This window comes from Neopelma chrysocephalum, unplaced genomic scaffold (assembly GCF_003984885.1).
Source record: "Neopelma chrysocephalum unplaced genomic scaffold, ASM398488v2 Primary Assembly neopelma1_22b, whole genome shotgun sequence".
Lineage (NCBI taxonomy): Eukaryota > Metazoa > Chordata > Aves > Passeriformes > Pipridae > Neopelma > Neopelma chrysocephalum.
In genome coordinates, this window is record NW_020897690.1 from 23,752,594 (window position 1) to 23,770,336 (window position 17,743).

A 17,743-nucleotide genomic window follows, 5' to 3' on the forward strand; every position below is an offset into this window, starting at 1 on the left:
AAGAAGAAAGAGGATCATTTCTGAAAATAACAGAAGAAGGAGGGACAACAAGAGTCTGGTGGGACACAACAGTCTTGCCAGGAAAGCTGATGTTAGTTCTTCAATGTGTGTTAATAACACGGGGTTTGAAAAACCTCCCTTTCAGGTAAAGCAAATTCCCCACACAACTTCAAGAAAGGAAACTGTGGAATTTCATTAACCCCTGAAGCTTATTCTATCTCATTCTCACCCTATCCTCTTGAAATGATATATCTCTTTATTTTACATTATCTGGATTATGAACTATAGTTGTTAACAGTTGTTTCCTCTTTCACATATCACTGCCTCTGTTTTAGCAGAACTGTTCCTTGTTATTCTATGTTTGGTTTTTTTGGTTTTATGTCACCTTTCATAGAGCTCCCTTTGCTTTATCCATTTCCAAACCTCAATTTATTAAATTTCTCTAAAAATCTCCTAAAACATTAAAGCAATAGCACCAAACACTAATTTTCAAAGGACTTGGGCCAGATAGTAATCACACGCATCTGTCAGTAACAAGGAGACATAGCTTTAGGCAAAAAAAATTAACACTGACTCAAAGAACTTGAAATATCTGAAATAAATTTGAACTCTGCATACAGTTATGTATTTAATAGTATTTGATATGGCCCTAGAGTAAAAAAAAAGTTCAAGATAAGGAACTAGGCTATACTGACATATCTTCCAGTGCCTTCCCGTGTAACCTGTCTTCCTATGTTTAACAAATCTGAAAAACTTCAGTAAGTCAGATGCCCCAAAATATTTGTTTAATGAAGAATGTTATTTTCCATATTGCTGAGGTCACTTCATGAGGACCATAACTACATATGAAGAAGCCCACATTTCGGCAGCGGAAATGATCAGAAAATAATTATACCATTATTGTGTGTTTTTCTCAAAACATGAGGAAAGCCAGCATTTCCCTGTGTTAGGTAAACTGTCATGTCATAAAACGTCTGAAGCTGGTACACTGGAAAGTATGCACTGTTCACTTAGAAGAAGATAGAACATGTGATCTTGTAAAACAATAATAGAGATGTAAGTGTATTTGTAAGACTTGTTTAGAAACCCACAGACACACTGTCATGAAAGTGTGACTTATTTATTTTTTACTTACAACAACAGCTTTGTGAGACAAAAGGAGAACAAAGCCATCATGTCAAACAATGTTTGTAGTCAGACCTTGTGAAAGACTAGAATGAAACTTCCGGTTATTTTCATTTAACCTGGGTGCCTGCAACTGCAATTCTTTTACACTTGAAATTTTTTCCATGCAGTGCATTAAGTTATTGTATTTCGACCTTTTTTATAATGAATACTCTGATGCATATGAATGAATATTAATTATGCTGACAAACCACTGATTATTTATGAAGAAAAAAAAGTGAAGACAGATGTAATGGAAGCTCATATGTGCATTGAAATATTTCTGGGTAGAAGAAGCACAAAATTTAGTAAATTTCATATAACTGTAACACAAAAAAAGAAGTGAACCATACGCTACAACAAAATAAGGATCAGTGCCTGTTAACTATTTCCAAAATCACCTTCTTTTCCAAGAAAACAGTTATAAAAAGCATAACTTTCAAAAATAATTTTCAAGAAGAAAAATATACTGATAGACAGTTAAAATTGTCAGTATTCTTTGAACATTCCCCCAAAACCTCAGGTCTTTTTCTCCTATGTTAATGTTTTTGTAAGAAAGAGAACTAGTATTTCTCACTGGAAAAGCTAATGGAATCAGTAACAAACCGGAGCTAACCAACATTTCCCTGAATTGTTCTTTTTCTTTTTTCTTCTTTTTTTTTTTCTTTGGGCAGGGTGGGTTGGAGTGTATGGTGGGGTGGAGTGGAGAGGAGGAGTGGAGCAGGGCAGAGGCTTGAGCAGTATATCTCCATATCGAGTAGCTTAGTTTTTAATGCATGATATAGTGATATGAATTGTATTTCCAACAATGGATGATACCCATTTTATGACAAAAAACAGTATTGGCTAAAAAAAAAAAGAAGTGCAATTAATTCACACTTTCATAAACTGCCTAGGAGTTATACATTTATCTAAGCCATGAAGATTTGAAATCACTTAACTTTCTATTGATCTTTTCTTCCTATTATGACGGACTTTTAAACGCAATGTGTTAACTTTTGTAGGTAACAAAGAAAACATTGACATGTTTAATACAACAGATCTTAATTTGGTCCTTTACAGTATTAAAAAGTTTGGGCTCTTTACAAGATCCTTAATTATATCCCTTGACAGCATAGCTATCAAGTGTGGACTTGACTAAGACTATCCAACTCAGCTCAATTTAGATATTTGAGGGTGGATATGCCATAAGTACATAGATAGCTAACTCCTGGCTGTGTAAGAATCCCTGATGCTTTCTCATTACTCATTTAATCTTTCAAAACAGCCTTTATCATCTACTCTCTTTTTTCTTTTCAGATAAAGATCTTCAAGCATCAATCTATTTCTTTTGATATGCCTCACTTTCTATCACCCCATGAAAAAATACAACCTCTCTCTCTTCAATCAAACACTAGTCTCCCCCCTAACAACCAATTTAATATTCTGGCCACTCGTATTGAAACAGCACCCCTACTCACCCTTTTCCCCACACACACCAGAACTGCTAATCCTGAGAAAGCAACTATCCAAATCCCACCAGCCTCCGAGAGCATAACATTCTGGATGCCAGTCACAGTCCTCAGCCTGATGGTAGCCTGGAAAGCTGCATGCATATTCTTGACTCACATTTCAAAAAGCCCTTTCTGTCTCGTCTTAATGCCATGGGACTTTGAAACCTTGCATCTACGAGTTCCAGCTGGTGCAAGAATGACGCTCCTTATTCAGAATTAAGTTTTACCATAATGTACTTTTGCTTTCCAGCTGCTGTGATTCCTCAAATACACGTATAAAGGGGAAAAGTGTGCTTGCCTTTCCTCCTGCCTTCTCAGAGTCCTGCATGCTTCTAACAGTTGGTTTGGGGTTTTTTTGTTGATTCTTTTTTTTTTGGTGTTTGGGTTTTTTTGTTGTTGGGGTTTTTTTCTTTTTTTTTTTTTTTTTTGCAAGCTTCGGAGAACTACCGGATCGGAAATAACTGCAGCCATTCATAAGATGCTGCTTAAAATTCAAATCCCTCCAGAGAGGCGTTCCAGGCTGGGACACTCGCCTCTGCCCCCAGCCCTCTCCTGCCGGGCGGCGCGGGCTCCCTTGCTGCAGTGCAGGCTGGCAGTTCACTCCACTCGAACTTTCAATGCAGAAATTCGGCACGATGCAGTCAGACAGACAAAGCAGCACTTACCTTAATTGAAGTCTTTTCTCTGGTAATGCTGGAGCATCAGTCCAATCAACAGTGATCTGAGGGGGAATCCTAAGTTTCAATCAACACCCTCTGGGTAGCTGCATGCTGCTCTGCCTTTTTTTCGTTGAACTCCTCACTGTCTAGAGGAGAGAGAGGGAGAGATCAGCTGAAATCCTCAGAGGCTGCTAGGGAGTGAGAGAAGAGGCACCAAAGCAATGTTTCTTAACAGGAGATTCTCAGCAAGCGTGCTCAGGTCTGGAAGATCCTGTAACTGCTGTGATAGGCTCCTGTCATGTCCCCTGAGCCGTGAGATGATCATTGACCTGATTAGCTCTGAACACTCCCTACATGCAGAGAAAGCGCTGAGAGGATTGGCGGGTCGCGAGGGAATTAGGAAAGGCACCAGGGCCGCTTGGGAATCTTCATTCTTCCAGACTAATGGATGTGCTGCAGCTGAGGCTGTAATTTGCGAGGAGGTTATGCACAATATTAACCATCTGAGGACTTAAACAAATGTGCTTTTGCATGCTGTTTCTCAAGGTGCACCGGCATTCAACGGAGGGTAAAGCTGAGTAATTAGAGGCTGATGCAGCCGTTTTGTCATACAAGGCTCACTGTATGAGATATCCTGTAAGCTGAGAGATAAAGTGGATTCATACATTTGTCTCTGACCCTGGAGACAATAGCAGTTAATGGGTAGAATAAGTGAAATTAGCATGGTGGGCTCATGTTGGCCCCCAGATGGCAATCAATCACCATGGAAAGAAAAAGAAGAGAACAACAAACCCCAAACAGATTAGAATTATTTAATAAGTGTATGCATTTGGCAATTAAATAAAATGTAGAGAAAGAATGCCTAATTAGCATAGAAAGGACTCTTCAACATGGAGATAAAATCAGTAGCAAAGCTCAACAACACAGCAACACAAGTTCTTCCCTCTTTTACAGCAGAGGGGGAAAACCAACCAGAAATGCATTGAAAGAATCTAGCTTGCCTTTCACTTATGCTGGTACAAATAAATCTATTAAAGATGACAGTTTAAATTTAGATGGGAAAAGAAAAAGCAGAGTGAAAGAAGAGTGAGGTGTATTCATTATTTTTGTTTCAAGGGTATTAGAGAAAGTAGACTTTTGTGTACCAAGTATTCAGGCTTATATAGTTAAAGTGTGTCACCTTTTATGAATGTCTTCATCTTTTTTCCTGTTCTTGGATGGCAATATGGCACTAGCCAGTTAACTCAATTTTCCATTCAGATTTATCTATGGAAATACCAACCCTAACATATTTAGAAATGTTGATCTGAAGCACTAATATAAAAGGGAAAATGGATATTTTGGTAGCAACTAAAGAAGAAGATTTGGAACCTATAGTAGCATTGCTAGTTCATATGTAGTTATCATAAGTTACTCTATGAGTGCTGAAACAAAGCCAATTTTAAACATATACTAGAATTCTTAATCATTTTTATGCATTTTTCAGGTAAATTTATGTAATTGTATTTTAGTAGGATAAGCAGTCAAGAAAGCAAATTTTAAGTTGTTAAACAAACAGCAAAGAAAATGTATTACATGTTTACTTTCTGAAGGCATTCACTTCAGAAATCTCATTAATACAGAGAAAAGAGTATCGTGTGATTTAGATCACTCAGAAGTAACCATGAAGGTTTGAATCTCCAATTTATTTAGCAAGACAGAAGGCAATGATTTCTCACCCTAACTAATGCCTAAGAAACAATAATCTAAGTGCAATAATTCTACATGCCCCATTTTCCCACTACACAATCAGTAGTAAGAGATCAATTTTTCTCCCCTAGCAGTGGTGACCATATAATTTTCAGGATCCTCCTCTGGAAGTGCCTCTCTCTTCCACACATCAAAAGCTCCTCCATGTGCAGAATCTGGATAATAAGATTGTCTTTGGCAATATTTCATATTCAGACAGCAAATTTTTTCACCACAGGTTATCTTTTAGTGTGATTTATTGAATATCTATCAGCCAGGGATTCACATTTGCCCTGGGACTAATGGTAACAAACTAATAATTAATCAAATAATCAATTAAATAAGAAGGCTTTTACACATGTTAACATGAAACATAAACACATTCTTGATCTTGACTAAAGGGTTTCATGTGTCAAGACTACAGTGGTTTGCTGCTACAACCCTTACTGAAAAACAAGCTGCTTTCCTTACCCATACATTTGTACCAGGGAGTGGGTGGCAAGTCATCCCAACACTTACAATCTCAGATGTTCTGACATGGCATCCCTCATGAAACGTAATCCACAGACACCCATTGTGTCATTTATGATTTCAAATATAAGGAAAGAAATTAAATATGAAAAAGACCTTACTAAGACTATTTATTTGCCATTCTTGTAAGCTTCCATTTTCAGCTTTCTTCCTGTTTTATTTAGTTGAACCCCAACTCTCACCAGCCCTGGAATTTTCAACACTTCTAATAAACTGATGTTCTACAACCTATGAGATCTGTATATCAGGAATACTTTTCCTGTTACTACCCCCTTTTCAAATATATTTCAGTAATTTTATACTAAAGTTTCACTCTAATAATATAAAAGGTAATCTTTCACACTTAATGTTCTGATTTTCTTTTTAAGGTTTAAAAGTCAACATTCATTAGAAGTTCATACTGTGTGACTGAATTATTTTAATTGTTTCTCACCACAAATAAAGGTCTCTAAAAGAAAACAGCAGATCCAGAGGAGGGACTGAAGCATGAAGGAAAAAAATTTGAAGTGACAACATGATTTAAGTTTGTGCAGAAACAGCTGGGACTTACTGTACTTTTAGACAATTGTGTAAGACATTGGCATTTTAAATTTAGTGTTAACAAAAGGAAACAATAATTTGAATCACTCATAAATCTTATTACAATCTAAATAACTGAAGTAAAATCTATTGTTTTGGGTCCTATTCCCAACCCTCAATGTAACTTAACAATTTTGAATGCAATTCCTATCAGTCATGTCAGTAAATGGACAAGAGTTTGTTCTACACAAACTCAGTAAAGTAATGTCTTCAATAGGGCATCACATAATTACTTATATGGATAAAAAAAATTAGAGACCCTTCTTGGCACATCATTCTTATACAAAGGAGGCAGTATATTAAACCAGCAACCCTTTTAATTCACTGCCCCAAGCCATGGCTACAGAAAGAATTAATAGGTACACGTGTGATAGTATTTTAAAATCATAACAGAATTTAAAATGAATACACAAGAAAAATTTCTTTGTTCAGTATTGTCCCTCAAAGAGAAGTAAAAACATGACCTCATGGACAGGATACTAATCATGGGGCAAAAATCTCTGACCAACTAACATAATTGTATAATCTATTGTATTTTTATTGTCAAAGGTCATTAGTTACTGATGTTTCACTAAAGTAATTTTTTAAAAGATGAATAACATTTTTAGAAAGAGTTTTATTTCCTGAACTGGTCATTTGAATAGACTGAATGCCAAAATAAATTCAGAAAACTATAGTAGTGTTAGTTTCTTAATATTCTCATAAAAATCCTTGATTCAGAGACACTGCAGCAGAATACTTCACCACGCATCTATGTAAATTCAATACAGAATAAAAGGTCATAGATGGACAGTAAGAAAAGTAATGGATTCACCTATATGCCTATATAGTCAAAATTTTCTGCTGGCCTAAATCACACATACAGTCGGTTACATCAGCTCTGTTGATGCTCAGGAACAGAAAGAACTAGAAGCAAATTGCATCTACACCCATAGCTTCAATATAGATAATTATTCTTTTTCTACAGTTAAAGAGATCCTTTGGTGTTAAAAAGATACTATACAAGAGGTACTGAGAGTGCCAATTTGCTGAATAATTTCTTTTTCTCTAGTAATTCATTTTAGCTGGAAAAACAGTAACTACAAATAAGGTGTGTGAATACTCTAGGATAGCATCAAAGCCAGGAGAATAAAAGACTTCATAGAAGAGATGGAGTAAAACCATATTAATCTTTCATCTCTCCAGATAAAAACACACAAATTATAAAACCACTTAAAGACATTAAAAATGCTTTGAAAAAAACCCCACATTTGGACCGTTTGAACTTTCACAACCATTGTATTTTCTGCATTTTGGCAACCATTTTTTTCCCTACGGCATCTGTGAACAATGAGTCTAGTTAACTCTTAGTAGTCTTGACAATTCTCATGCACTTAAGCACTGAAATTTTACTGTCATCCTCTTTAATTTCAAAAGCACAAGCTGAGCAGATGCAACTCCAAATTCTCATCTGCTTATATCAGCATAGCTGCATTGATTTAAGTAGAACTGTACAGCAGATTTATTATTAGTGAGATCTCATGTAAAAGCAACACAATTTATCGTCAATGAATACTACAGTGAATCTCAAAGATCAACCTTATTTCCAAACTTTCTGGTCACAGTGAATACAGACAACACAGGAAACTTCTTTGAATCTAGAGTTTTATCTTGAACATTCAGTGCTTTAGTTCAGCACCTTGTTCCACAGGTTCTTGATGTTAAGGTAAAGATGTGATCTGAATGGAAGGAGACAGCTGAATCCCAGTCACACTCGGTAGAAAACTGCTGACTTCATCAGGCTTCCCCTTTTGGTACCTGTAGGGGCTCAGACAAAATTTAAGTGTTTCTCTTATATGATCACTGTTCTCACTCCCAGTTTAGCAGTAATAATCAATAGCATACTTTTTACTTAGGCCAGACTTCCAAATATTAAGGAAAGTAGCACAGGATACTGCCATTAGACGTTTTGGATTATGTTATGCAAAGTACAGTTTGAATTTCATTGTACACTTTTATTAAGCTAGCCTTGTATACTGAGACATTTCAATGTTAGTGATTTCTGTTTCCTAGGAAATTGTAGGAATTCCCACAATGTTTGAGATATTTAGGAGGCACAAGTAACCCTGGATTTACGTAAACGTCCACCTGGATTTAAGTAAAGGTCCACAAAATACCTAAACAAATGAAAGTTTTGGCATCCTAATGCCACAGTAGAATGGTTCCAAATACATAATGACAGAGGAAAAGCAGGTGGTGACTAAATACTCTACAATTCAGTCCTGGAAGCTATTTAAGAACATTATGCTTTGCAAGAATAGGGAACTTAGAGGTAGAGAGGGTACAGAACCCTGTAAGTGAAAGGAAACACAGAGGGACAATGTTTTTAAGGATGTATTCAGATCTAGTAGAGAGAAAAAAAAATAAAGGTAGAAAAAAGATGTGAGATGGAAACAGGCCACTGCTGTTTTGATTATGCCTCTTCAGTTTTATTACCGTCTGAGAAAAACACAGAGTTCATGTTCAAGCACCAAGAAAATTATTGTTGTCCATAATTATAAAGAAGGAAACAGAATGGACAACAATTTGAATATTATACGTGCTTGCAATACTATTTATTCAGATATATATTATAAAGGCACTTCATTTAAGACATAGAATCTAAATTCTGTTCAGTCTGTTTGAACACGCCTTTTTATATAAATTGAGAACCTCAGGACTACTAGAATGCACTTCACAGGACAAAGAAGACTTTGTATTTGAAGGTAGTTTTTCTCTGCTGAAAATTTCTGTCAGCAATACACCTATGCAGTTCAGCTGGAAAAGTTAAACAGCTGTAACCAAGGGCATGGTTTTGCAGTAAAGTGGTATAACAGTAAAAATAGGAGCACCCTGCAAGTTGCACCACAGTAGCAGTGTGGGAGACAGAATGACTCAGGGACATCCTTTCTAAAGTACAATTCCTCCCTCACATCCTTCTTGTTCAGGTGAAGGGAGCAGTGTGATTTGTGGTATGATCTGTCTCAGCAGCAATTTACAACTTCCCAGTAAAATCTCTCTGCTCACTCCCTTTTGCCATCAACTTGTTTTAGCATGCAGGGACAGGGCAGAGAGGATAGTGCAGAAAGTCATGTGCAGGGGTGCAATGTACTGCTTGTAACCACATAAATATCTTACACCCATCCATTAGCCTCCATGTTCCTGTCTCTGTGCATAAGGAGGGGTTGCTTGTCCCCTCGAAGGAGACAAAACTGAACTGCAATTTAGCCTTGGGATTCTCCCTGGCATTTTTATAGCTGAAACCTGTCTGCTACTTACTCAGACTAACACTATAAATCTAACACACTTTAAGGGCCACATTTTCGGTGTCATAAAACATCATATCTGTCCATTTTTCAGGGGAACCACAGGGCTTTTATAATACCTAGAGAAAATCAGATCTTAGGAAGTGACAACATCTCTGCCTAAGATTGTTCAGATGTTATCGGTTTCTGGAAAAGCTCAGAAAAATATGGTAACTTATATAAACATTAACTAAAATAAACTTTCCCGCAATCCTAACTTGCATTTGTCTATATTTGAGTCTTCTAACTATAGGGAATTTGGTTTTGTTTCTTTTTTTTAGTTGTTCTGGTTTGTTTTTACTTTTAATTTCAGCCTTGACTGTTTTTTCTTATATGCTGCTGCTTTTCTTTTTTTCAATTTGTCCAGTCCAGAGTAATTTTTTAATTTGTTTTTTCAAATTCTTTTCAAATTCTTTCTTAAAAATCTGCTTTTTCTCTTCAGATTATTTTTGTGTACTTGTTCTCTAGGCATAGAAATCGTCCTGTTTCTTACCTTAATCTTCTCTCTTTCCACTTACTCATTCCTTAATGTTTATTCTTACACAATTCCACTACAAGCACGTTCTATCTTTCTTCTCCAATAATTATTTTCCTGATCTCTTTTTATATTCCTCCTTCCTGGTTTTCTTGCTCTCTTTTTTTGTCAGTGTTAGAATGGATAGGTATTGAGGGAAAAACAGGCAGAATAATAGCTGCATTTTTTCCATATACACATAAAAAAATCATATGTACAAAAGGGAATCAAATGCTAACAAAGTTGCTTTTAGTATCACATTTCCTCAACTTCTGTTCAGGAGGAGCTGGAAATGCTGTAAAGGAGCACAGCTGGAAATGTTTTAATTCCTCCTTATCTCTCATTCTTCATAGTCTGAAGCAAGTTTTCTCTCACACAACAGACACCAGTCCATCGTCTGTAAAGGACAACTTCCAAGAAGGCTGGACTATGATATACAGAGTACCTATGGCACTATTATGCCAAGCCCTGAAAGAATAGGCTGATGGGAATAGCAGCCAGTAAGACAAGCTCTCATTCGGGATCAGCTCTCTCCCTTCACATGGACCATGCTGGTGAGCACTTAGGTTAGGTTTTGCTGTGGGAATACTCAAATTACACCACACCAAGGTGACAGTGAACAAGAAGGTAAGGCAGTCTTTCATCCCAGGTTCTTCAGAGCCTATTAGGCTTGTAAGTTGGTTAGTTCCTTCCATGTACCTAATGGCAAGACCATTACTCCTGAAAGCATTGTACTGCATCCAAGTGTCTAATAAGTTAAGTGGCTTTCATGACATAAAGAAGCTGAAGTGTGTAATGTATATAGATCTTATTTTTAGATACCAAGGAACATGAAGACTTCGATCTTGTACAAAGACACTGGCACTGATTAGCAGCTGTAAAGTTTTCTTACTGTTCGTACCACTCACATGATTAACCCTTCTAACACCCTCCTACTACAGACAGCATGCTACATGTTGCTCCCCCATTAGTTTGCTTATCTATAGTCGAAATTCAGAACAAAAATATAGCTTCCTTTTGTAGACCTGCATGTTATTCCTCATTTGCCTCCTTTTGATTGTATCTTGCAATTCGAAAACATCAGTCTCATGAGCCTTTGTGATTATCAGGTTTCCTAAGGTTTACCTTATAGATGATCAGCAGAGAAAAAAGAATGAAGAGGCAATAATATATAAAGATGTTGTCTTAATTTTTCCATCCTGTATTCATTATTTCCAATTGGATCTATCAATGCCAACATTTTAGAAGATCAGAAGACACAGAATCAGATCACAATATGAAATGTGACATTCTGTTCTAGCCAGCAGGAAACTGAAGGGGGCAGGAGGAGAATGGAGAAAAAAACCAGCCTCCTTAGCTTAGGCAGCCCAAGAAAAAGTCATGTTTCAGCTGCAGCCTCTTCACTCAGGAAAACAGAGGCAATGGTCTGTCATCATAAACTTGGGCATTGTATCCTGCAAAAGGAATTAAGCAGTGGCATCTTAAGCTCTATTTCACTGCAGCTTGCTGCCAAAAAACAGTACAGAGAATGCTGAAACTGTTTCTTTAATACGATCTTGCTCTGGAAACATATTGGAAGAGAACATGCTTCCACAAAGGACAGCCACCTATTATCTCTTTTGAAAATGATATGGTTTGAGATAGTGGCTTAGTAATAAAATTTGGCCTCCGCTGGTTAAACTGAATAGAATTCTCTAGCCACATAAGACAGATTAATCATATCATACATTAAAAAAATTGTTCAGCTTAATAATTATATCTTTTCTGGACAGGAAGTATCATTATGTGACCATACTCATTTTGAGCCATTAGTCTCTCTTTCCCCGTTTTCTGAATGTGGAGGAATGAAAGATGACTTAATTATAGCAGTAAGAAATTACCTGCCTTTTGGTGGGAGATGGAGAAGATGGTCTTATACTCACAAAACAAAGCTGAGACTGTAGGATGTTACCTTAAAATATTTATTCTCAGTTACTGTCTCAGTTCCATCTGCATCTGCAATGTGTTTAAAACACACTCACATATATGGAGCGAGAGTAGAAGAATGTGGCAGCTGGAAGGTAACAGGTCCTGCTGCCTCAATACAGTTGCGTTTTCTGTCATGGTTGCAGACTGGAGTTCGTGATTGACGTGAAAATGTGTAATATTAAATGTGTAGTATTACAAATAGTGCACAAAAAATGCAAACACTACATATTAATTCATGTTAATTTGTCTCTTTACCAGCATAGCCAACTAGCCTGTGTTCATCTATCTCCAGAACCATCTATACTGATTATTAATCAGAGTTACCAAAATCCTGTATCTTTTTTTTTTCCCCTATTCATGAAGGCACTTCTGAGAATAATAATTACACTACTTAGCCTTTATCTAGTGCTTCTCATCTTTCAAGTGCTTTACAAATATTAATTCACTAATTAATCTTCCCAAAAACTCAGATTACTCCCATTTTACAGATGGAGAAACATTAGCAGAGAGGGCAAGTGACCTGCCTGAGGCCATGGATAGTAGAGAAAGGGGAAAGGACTAAGAGGAAGGATGCTTATAACTAGAAAGAAATGGAGGCAGATGGGACAATTATGGTGATTGTTCAGCAAATAATCATGAGATTCCAGTGAAGAATTTTATATATCACTGGAGGGCAGGCAGTGCTAGCCCTACCATGTGTTATACAGCCACTCAGTATGCCAAAGGATTCACAAATAAAAAAATGAAGCTGAGAAATAAAACACATTACACTTCCACCTTTTTTTAAAACCAAAACACAGTCTGCTCTTAGATATTGGCAAAAATCTTAAAAGTAATCATAAGCACAAAACTAGTGTCAGGAAACTAGAAAATTCTAATTTTTTTGATACCTCATTTGATCTGTACTCAAAATTGAATCAATGAAATGAAAAGACTGCCCAATACTAGGCATAAATTCAGTTACGATTTCTGTGCTTGATTCATTTTACATCTGGGGAGACTGATAAAAAGCATATTGTCTATAAGACTAGATCTAGATCACACATATAGTTCAAACAGTATGTAAAAACATAGCCAAATAAACTTCCCTCTTAAACCTTGCCTTTCTGCTCTCCAAATAGTCTCTGTTTAATCACATTTTTTTTCTTCATTTTGGTTTGGTTTTGCTTTGTTTTACAACAAAACCTTTTTTTTTAATCCAGATCTCCCAAATGATTGCAGAAAAACAGATACTTGTACATTAGGACTATGGGAGAACATGGGATAATACTACTGTATGATACTGCTGGCGGGGAGACTTTCATTAAGGTTGTAAGAGATATATCATTGCCTGGAATTTAGAACAGCAACTGGGGATGAAACATATCCAAGCTAAATCCATGAAGTGAATGACCTAAGAGCCAAAACCATTCCGTGTCACAACTGATGAAAACATGGGGATTGGTTTTGGATTGTGGTAGAATCCTAGCAAGTATAGTACACATAACTACCCAAATCAAAAGCTCCAAATTATTACACAAATATTCAAAGTACTTTATGCTCCATGCAGACTGAGAAGAAAGTAAAAAAACGGTGAAAGCTGTACAAAATCTGCCAGACATCCAAACAATCAAGTCAAATTGAGATTGCTTTTTCCCCTCTTTGAGAAGTTTTATTTTCTGCCTTACTGATGTGGTAGATATTCCAGTTATACTCTATGCAGAAATTGATATTTTGTATACACTACTGTAGTGTGCTGACCAGTGATAGAATAAAGGTGGTAAACAATTCAAGAGTACAGAAAGCAATGAGAATGAAGAGGAGAGAAAATGGATGCAAAAAAACCTCTGATAATTTCAAACATCATAGCAAGATATGTGCTGTAATGCTCAGTGCAGTACTAAAAGGGGAGGTCCCAGTCCTGTACCCTTTGCATTTTTCTCTTAAATTATCCCCTTGCCTGGAGATTCCCTTAAAATGAAATTTATTTACCTACAGAATAACTAGACCTCTTCAGGTTCTTAGAGCTTGGGAAGTAGATAATTTTCCAAGACACAGAATAGGTGTTTCTATCCTGTATCTTGGAAAATTATCTATTTCCCTGGCTCTAAATAACTGAGAGAAAACTATTATTTCAAAAAAGAATAATCAAAGTATATCTTTCTTTGCTTCTGTAAGTTTCTAGAAGTAAAGATCACTGCTTTCTCTCTCTCTGTGTTCTATATCCTCTTAAAATTAATTCTCCCTAAAATTTTATTTATTCAGGAAAACATTTCCCGGAAATGACAAGGTAGAAAAAAGCCTATAATGGCACTATTTTGATGTTAATAACACAATTTTATGGCTTCAGCGTTTGTAAGCTTTGCAGCCAATACTCATGATTACCAACCCAATCACTGACAACAGCAAGTGACTTACCACTTATGACCTCAAATTTTGTAGCAGTGAGAAACAAATTGACTGGGTAGAGCTCCTGCAGTACATTGTAGTCAAGATGAAACTATTAAATTTGTGATTTCATCTAGTGATTAAATTTTTGTTTAGCTCCTGTAATACAATGGTTTTTATGTTATTACAAAAAAAGTAACGATCACAAAACTTTCATAACAGATCACATACATAGGTACAGGACTCTTGAGAAGGCTGTTCATGATGACATGAGGATATCATACCAGAAACAAATGCTACATTTTGCCTGTGAAGTTTAGTTAGGTTTGCTTTGCTTAGGCCAGCCTGTTGGAGGTCTGGGTAAGGGTACAGACTGCTCTCACTGAAATTCAGAGCACTATGCAGAAAGGGCTTTTAGCGGATAGGAAAAGTGGCAAAGAAAACAAAAGATGCTTGTCGCACCTGTGATGGGACTCAACATGGAGAAGAAAAATATGCCATAAAAATATGACATAAAAATGCCAGGTGCACAGACCAGAAGCCCTGAGTTTTTTCTCAAGTGCTGCTCTGTTACATATAGGCTGCTGCAGCTTAGTTTTTTGTTCCCTTTCTTCAACGTATTTCAACTCTGAAAGGAAGATATAGATTTTGTTTACTTGTCTCCATAATTTTATTTGCATGCTGTCAAGCAAGGATGGAGTTTAGAAATGCCATTGATATAAACTTAATTACTGTTTTAGGAACCAAGTTCTTTTAACTAATGGGTTTTTTTTACCTAAATCTGTGCCAAAAACTAGGCAGTGCTATGTAATTCATGCTGTAAGTTAAATCAGTAGTTATCAAGGTAAGGCAAATACTGATTCTTAGATATTGGGATCTACAAATAAACTAAGCTTTACATATCAGCTCATTTTTAATTAAAATTTATTAATACATTCTGAATGTTGCTGATGCTAATATTTTGAAGTACCTAAGGTTATTTTAGGCTAAGCAGGAAAGTGTCAGTTTTCTTTCTCTAGCATACTTTATGTTCTCATAGGCTTTAGCTTTATATTCTTCAACCAAGAAATTGTATGTAATTATTTTAGATGTCTTCTTTAATTGCTTAATTAAAACTATAGAAAATAGCATAAAGTAAACTCTCTCTATCACATTGACATTTGCACAGCAGCACATTTGCAATCAACCGAAAGCATATTTGTCCTATGTCATTAATGATAAAAAGGTACAAATTATTTATTTAGGATAATATTAAGAATAAAATATTAATTTGTTCAAGAAAAAACTGTATTAATAATAAATAATCATGACCTCCATGAACATGATACCAGGATAAAATTGCTTTAATTTGGTTTAGAAAATAATTAAATGCAGGCATACATTCATAGAAAAGAACTCTACTGCCTTGTGATTAGTGGTAAAATACGTCTCAGAACAACCTCTAAGCAAGAACTTGCATAAGAAATGTGCTGCAATAATGAAGTAATTCATTGTAATGTATCATTGATCATTCATTCTGAAAGTCCTCCTTTTTCAAGAGAAAGTTCTGTATAAATAAAAGACGTGAAGTCTAGAATTCACAATCAACACTTGAAAACAAAAAAAAAGAAAACATCTGTACTTTGCACCGTTTACTTCCTAATTCAGGAAAATACACATATGAGATTGCATTTTTGAGCACCACAATCTAAGAAAAATATTAAGCTATTGCAGAGCATCCAAAGGAGGGCAATGAAAATGGTGAAGGTCCTTGAGGGAAAGCTGTATGAGGAGTGGTTGAGATCACTTGGTCTATTCAGCCTGGAGAAGAGGAGACTGAGGGGAGACCTCATTGCAGTCTACAACTTCCTTATGAGGGGAAGAGGAGGGGCAGACACTGATATCTTCTCTGTGGTGACCAGTGACAGGACCTGAGGAAACAGTCTGAAATTGTGTCAGGGGAGTTAGGATGGATATTAGAAAGAGATTCTTCACCCAGAGAGTGGTTAGACACTGGCTCCCCAGGGAAGTGGTCACAGCACCAAGCCTGATGGAGTTTAAAAAGCATTTGGATCATACTCTCAGGCACATGATGTGACTCTTGGGGATGGTCCAGTGAAGGGCTAACGGTTGGACTCGATGATCCTTGTGGGTCCCTTCCACCTTGACCTGTCTTGTGATTCTGTGATTCAAAATCCTGAATCATCAAAACAGGAAAATAAAGAATAATGAAATAATGGCAAGGATGGGTCAGGAAAAAATCCTGTATCTAACTATGGATCTAACACAACGGAGATTCATGGGCAATGTTGACTGTAATTGAGAATTTCTAAAAGTAAATCTACATTGTTCTTTCCAGTGTTTCAGTTAGTCTCCCAATAATTAAAATACCTGTGGAAGTGGCCTTTATAAATAGTTGTCTGCTTCTCAAGTGACTGGGGCTTTTCTATTGTTTATGTCTACGTTCACCTCAACTTTTCATCCTTTATATTTACACTTGCTCAGATAGTAAATTATCTTCCTCTTTGTATGCATCTTTTTTCAAACTGTTTTTTTGAAGCAGACAGGAGAGCTATGGCAACTGTGATGATGTCTGTACCCTTTAATTTGTAGCACAATGCTGTCTCTCTCTGTGCCTTATTCGCAATACTAATAGGTATATTTCCAGTTATTTCACTTCTATTTGGTATTATATACATTAGCAATCTTTTCATGCTGGTCCCATAGCACAAAGCTCGGGAGTATCATATTTTGTAAAACATCAGACACAAATATTCATGTTCCAGAAATTATGAGTGATTTTATCCTCAACAGCAAGCACACTGGGAATGGTTGCAGCTCACACAGAACTATATGAGTTAGTCCTAATTAGCTCAAATACTAGTAGCAGCATAGCAGGGTTCAGCGAATAAATGAAAGCAAGTTACCCAAATATGTTAATTACAACATAATGTCCAGCAGACAGTAAGTATGAAAGACCAAACGAACAATGCAGGACATATCCCTGCCCTATCATAAAAAAAAAAATCCACTTCATACTTTGACTTGTTTCACTGCGTTCTCAGAGAAAGTTATTCCAGTGAGCTAAGTGAAATTATTTACATGAAATTTATAAGCCAACAGACTATGGGCCAGACCTTGCATACATATCTTCAAGAAACTATCCTTACTTGTGTAGGTAAGAGACAAGTGAAAAAGCCATTGCTAATATATATATATATACATACACATAAGTAATTTGAGAAAGGTCTTAATAACACATTGTTAGAATATATGATACATAGACATAGATGCAATGATCAGTAAGATGAAAAGGTAGTATACAACATCCTAAGCAAAGCCAAAGCTTTCAGAATTTCAAAATTTCACAACTAAAAATCACATTTTAAAGAATGCTGCAACATGCCTTGCAACATCATTAAAACCCAAGGCTCTCTT

General features: G+C 36.2%; 1 protein-coding gene across 5 annotated transcripts in view; it reads right to left on the reverse strand.

Moving 5' to 3' along the window:
* Nucleotides 1–17,743, reverse strand: part of CDH12 (cadherin 12) — a 399,245-nt gene that overhangs the window by 234,303 nt on the left and 147,199 nt on the right. For 4 of the 5 annotated variants that reach the window (XM_027681912.1, XM_027681921.1, XM_027681930.1 and 1 more), the window contains one exon: nucleotides 3,323–3,462. The gene's annotated coding sequence lies outside the window, so the exon portion shown is untranslated. The remainder of the gene's footprint in view (nucleotides 1–3,322; nucleotides 3,463–17,743) is intronic. The other variant, XM_027681938.1, reaches the window with a different exon arrangement.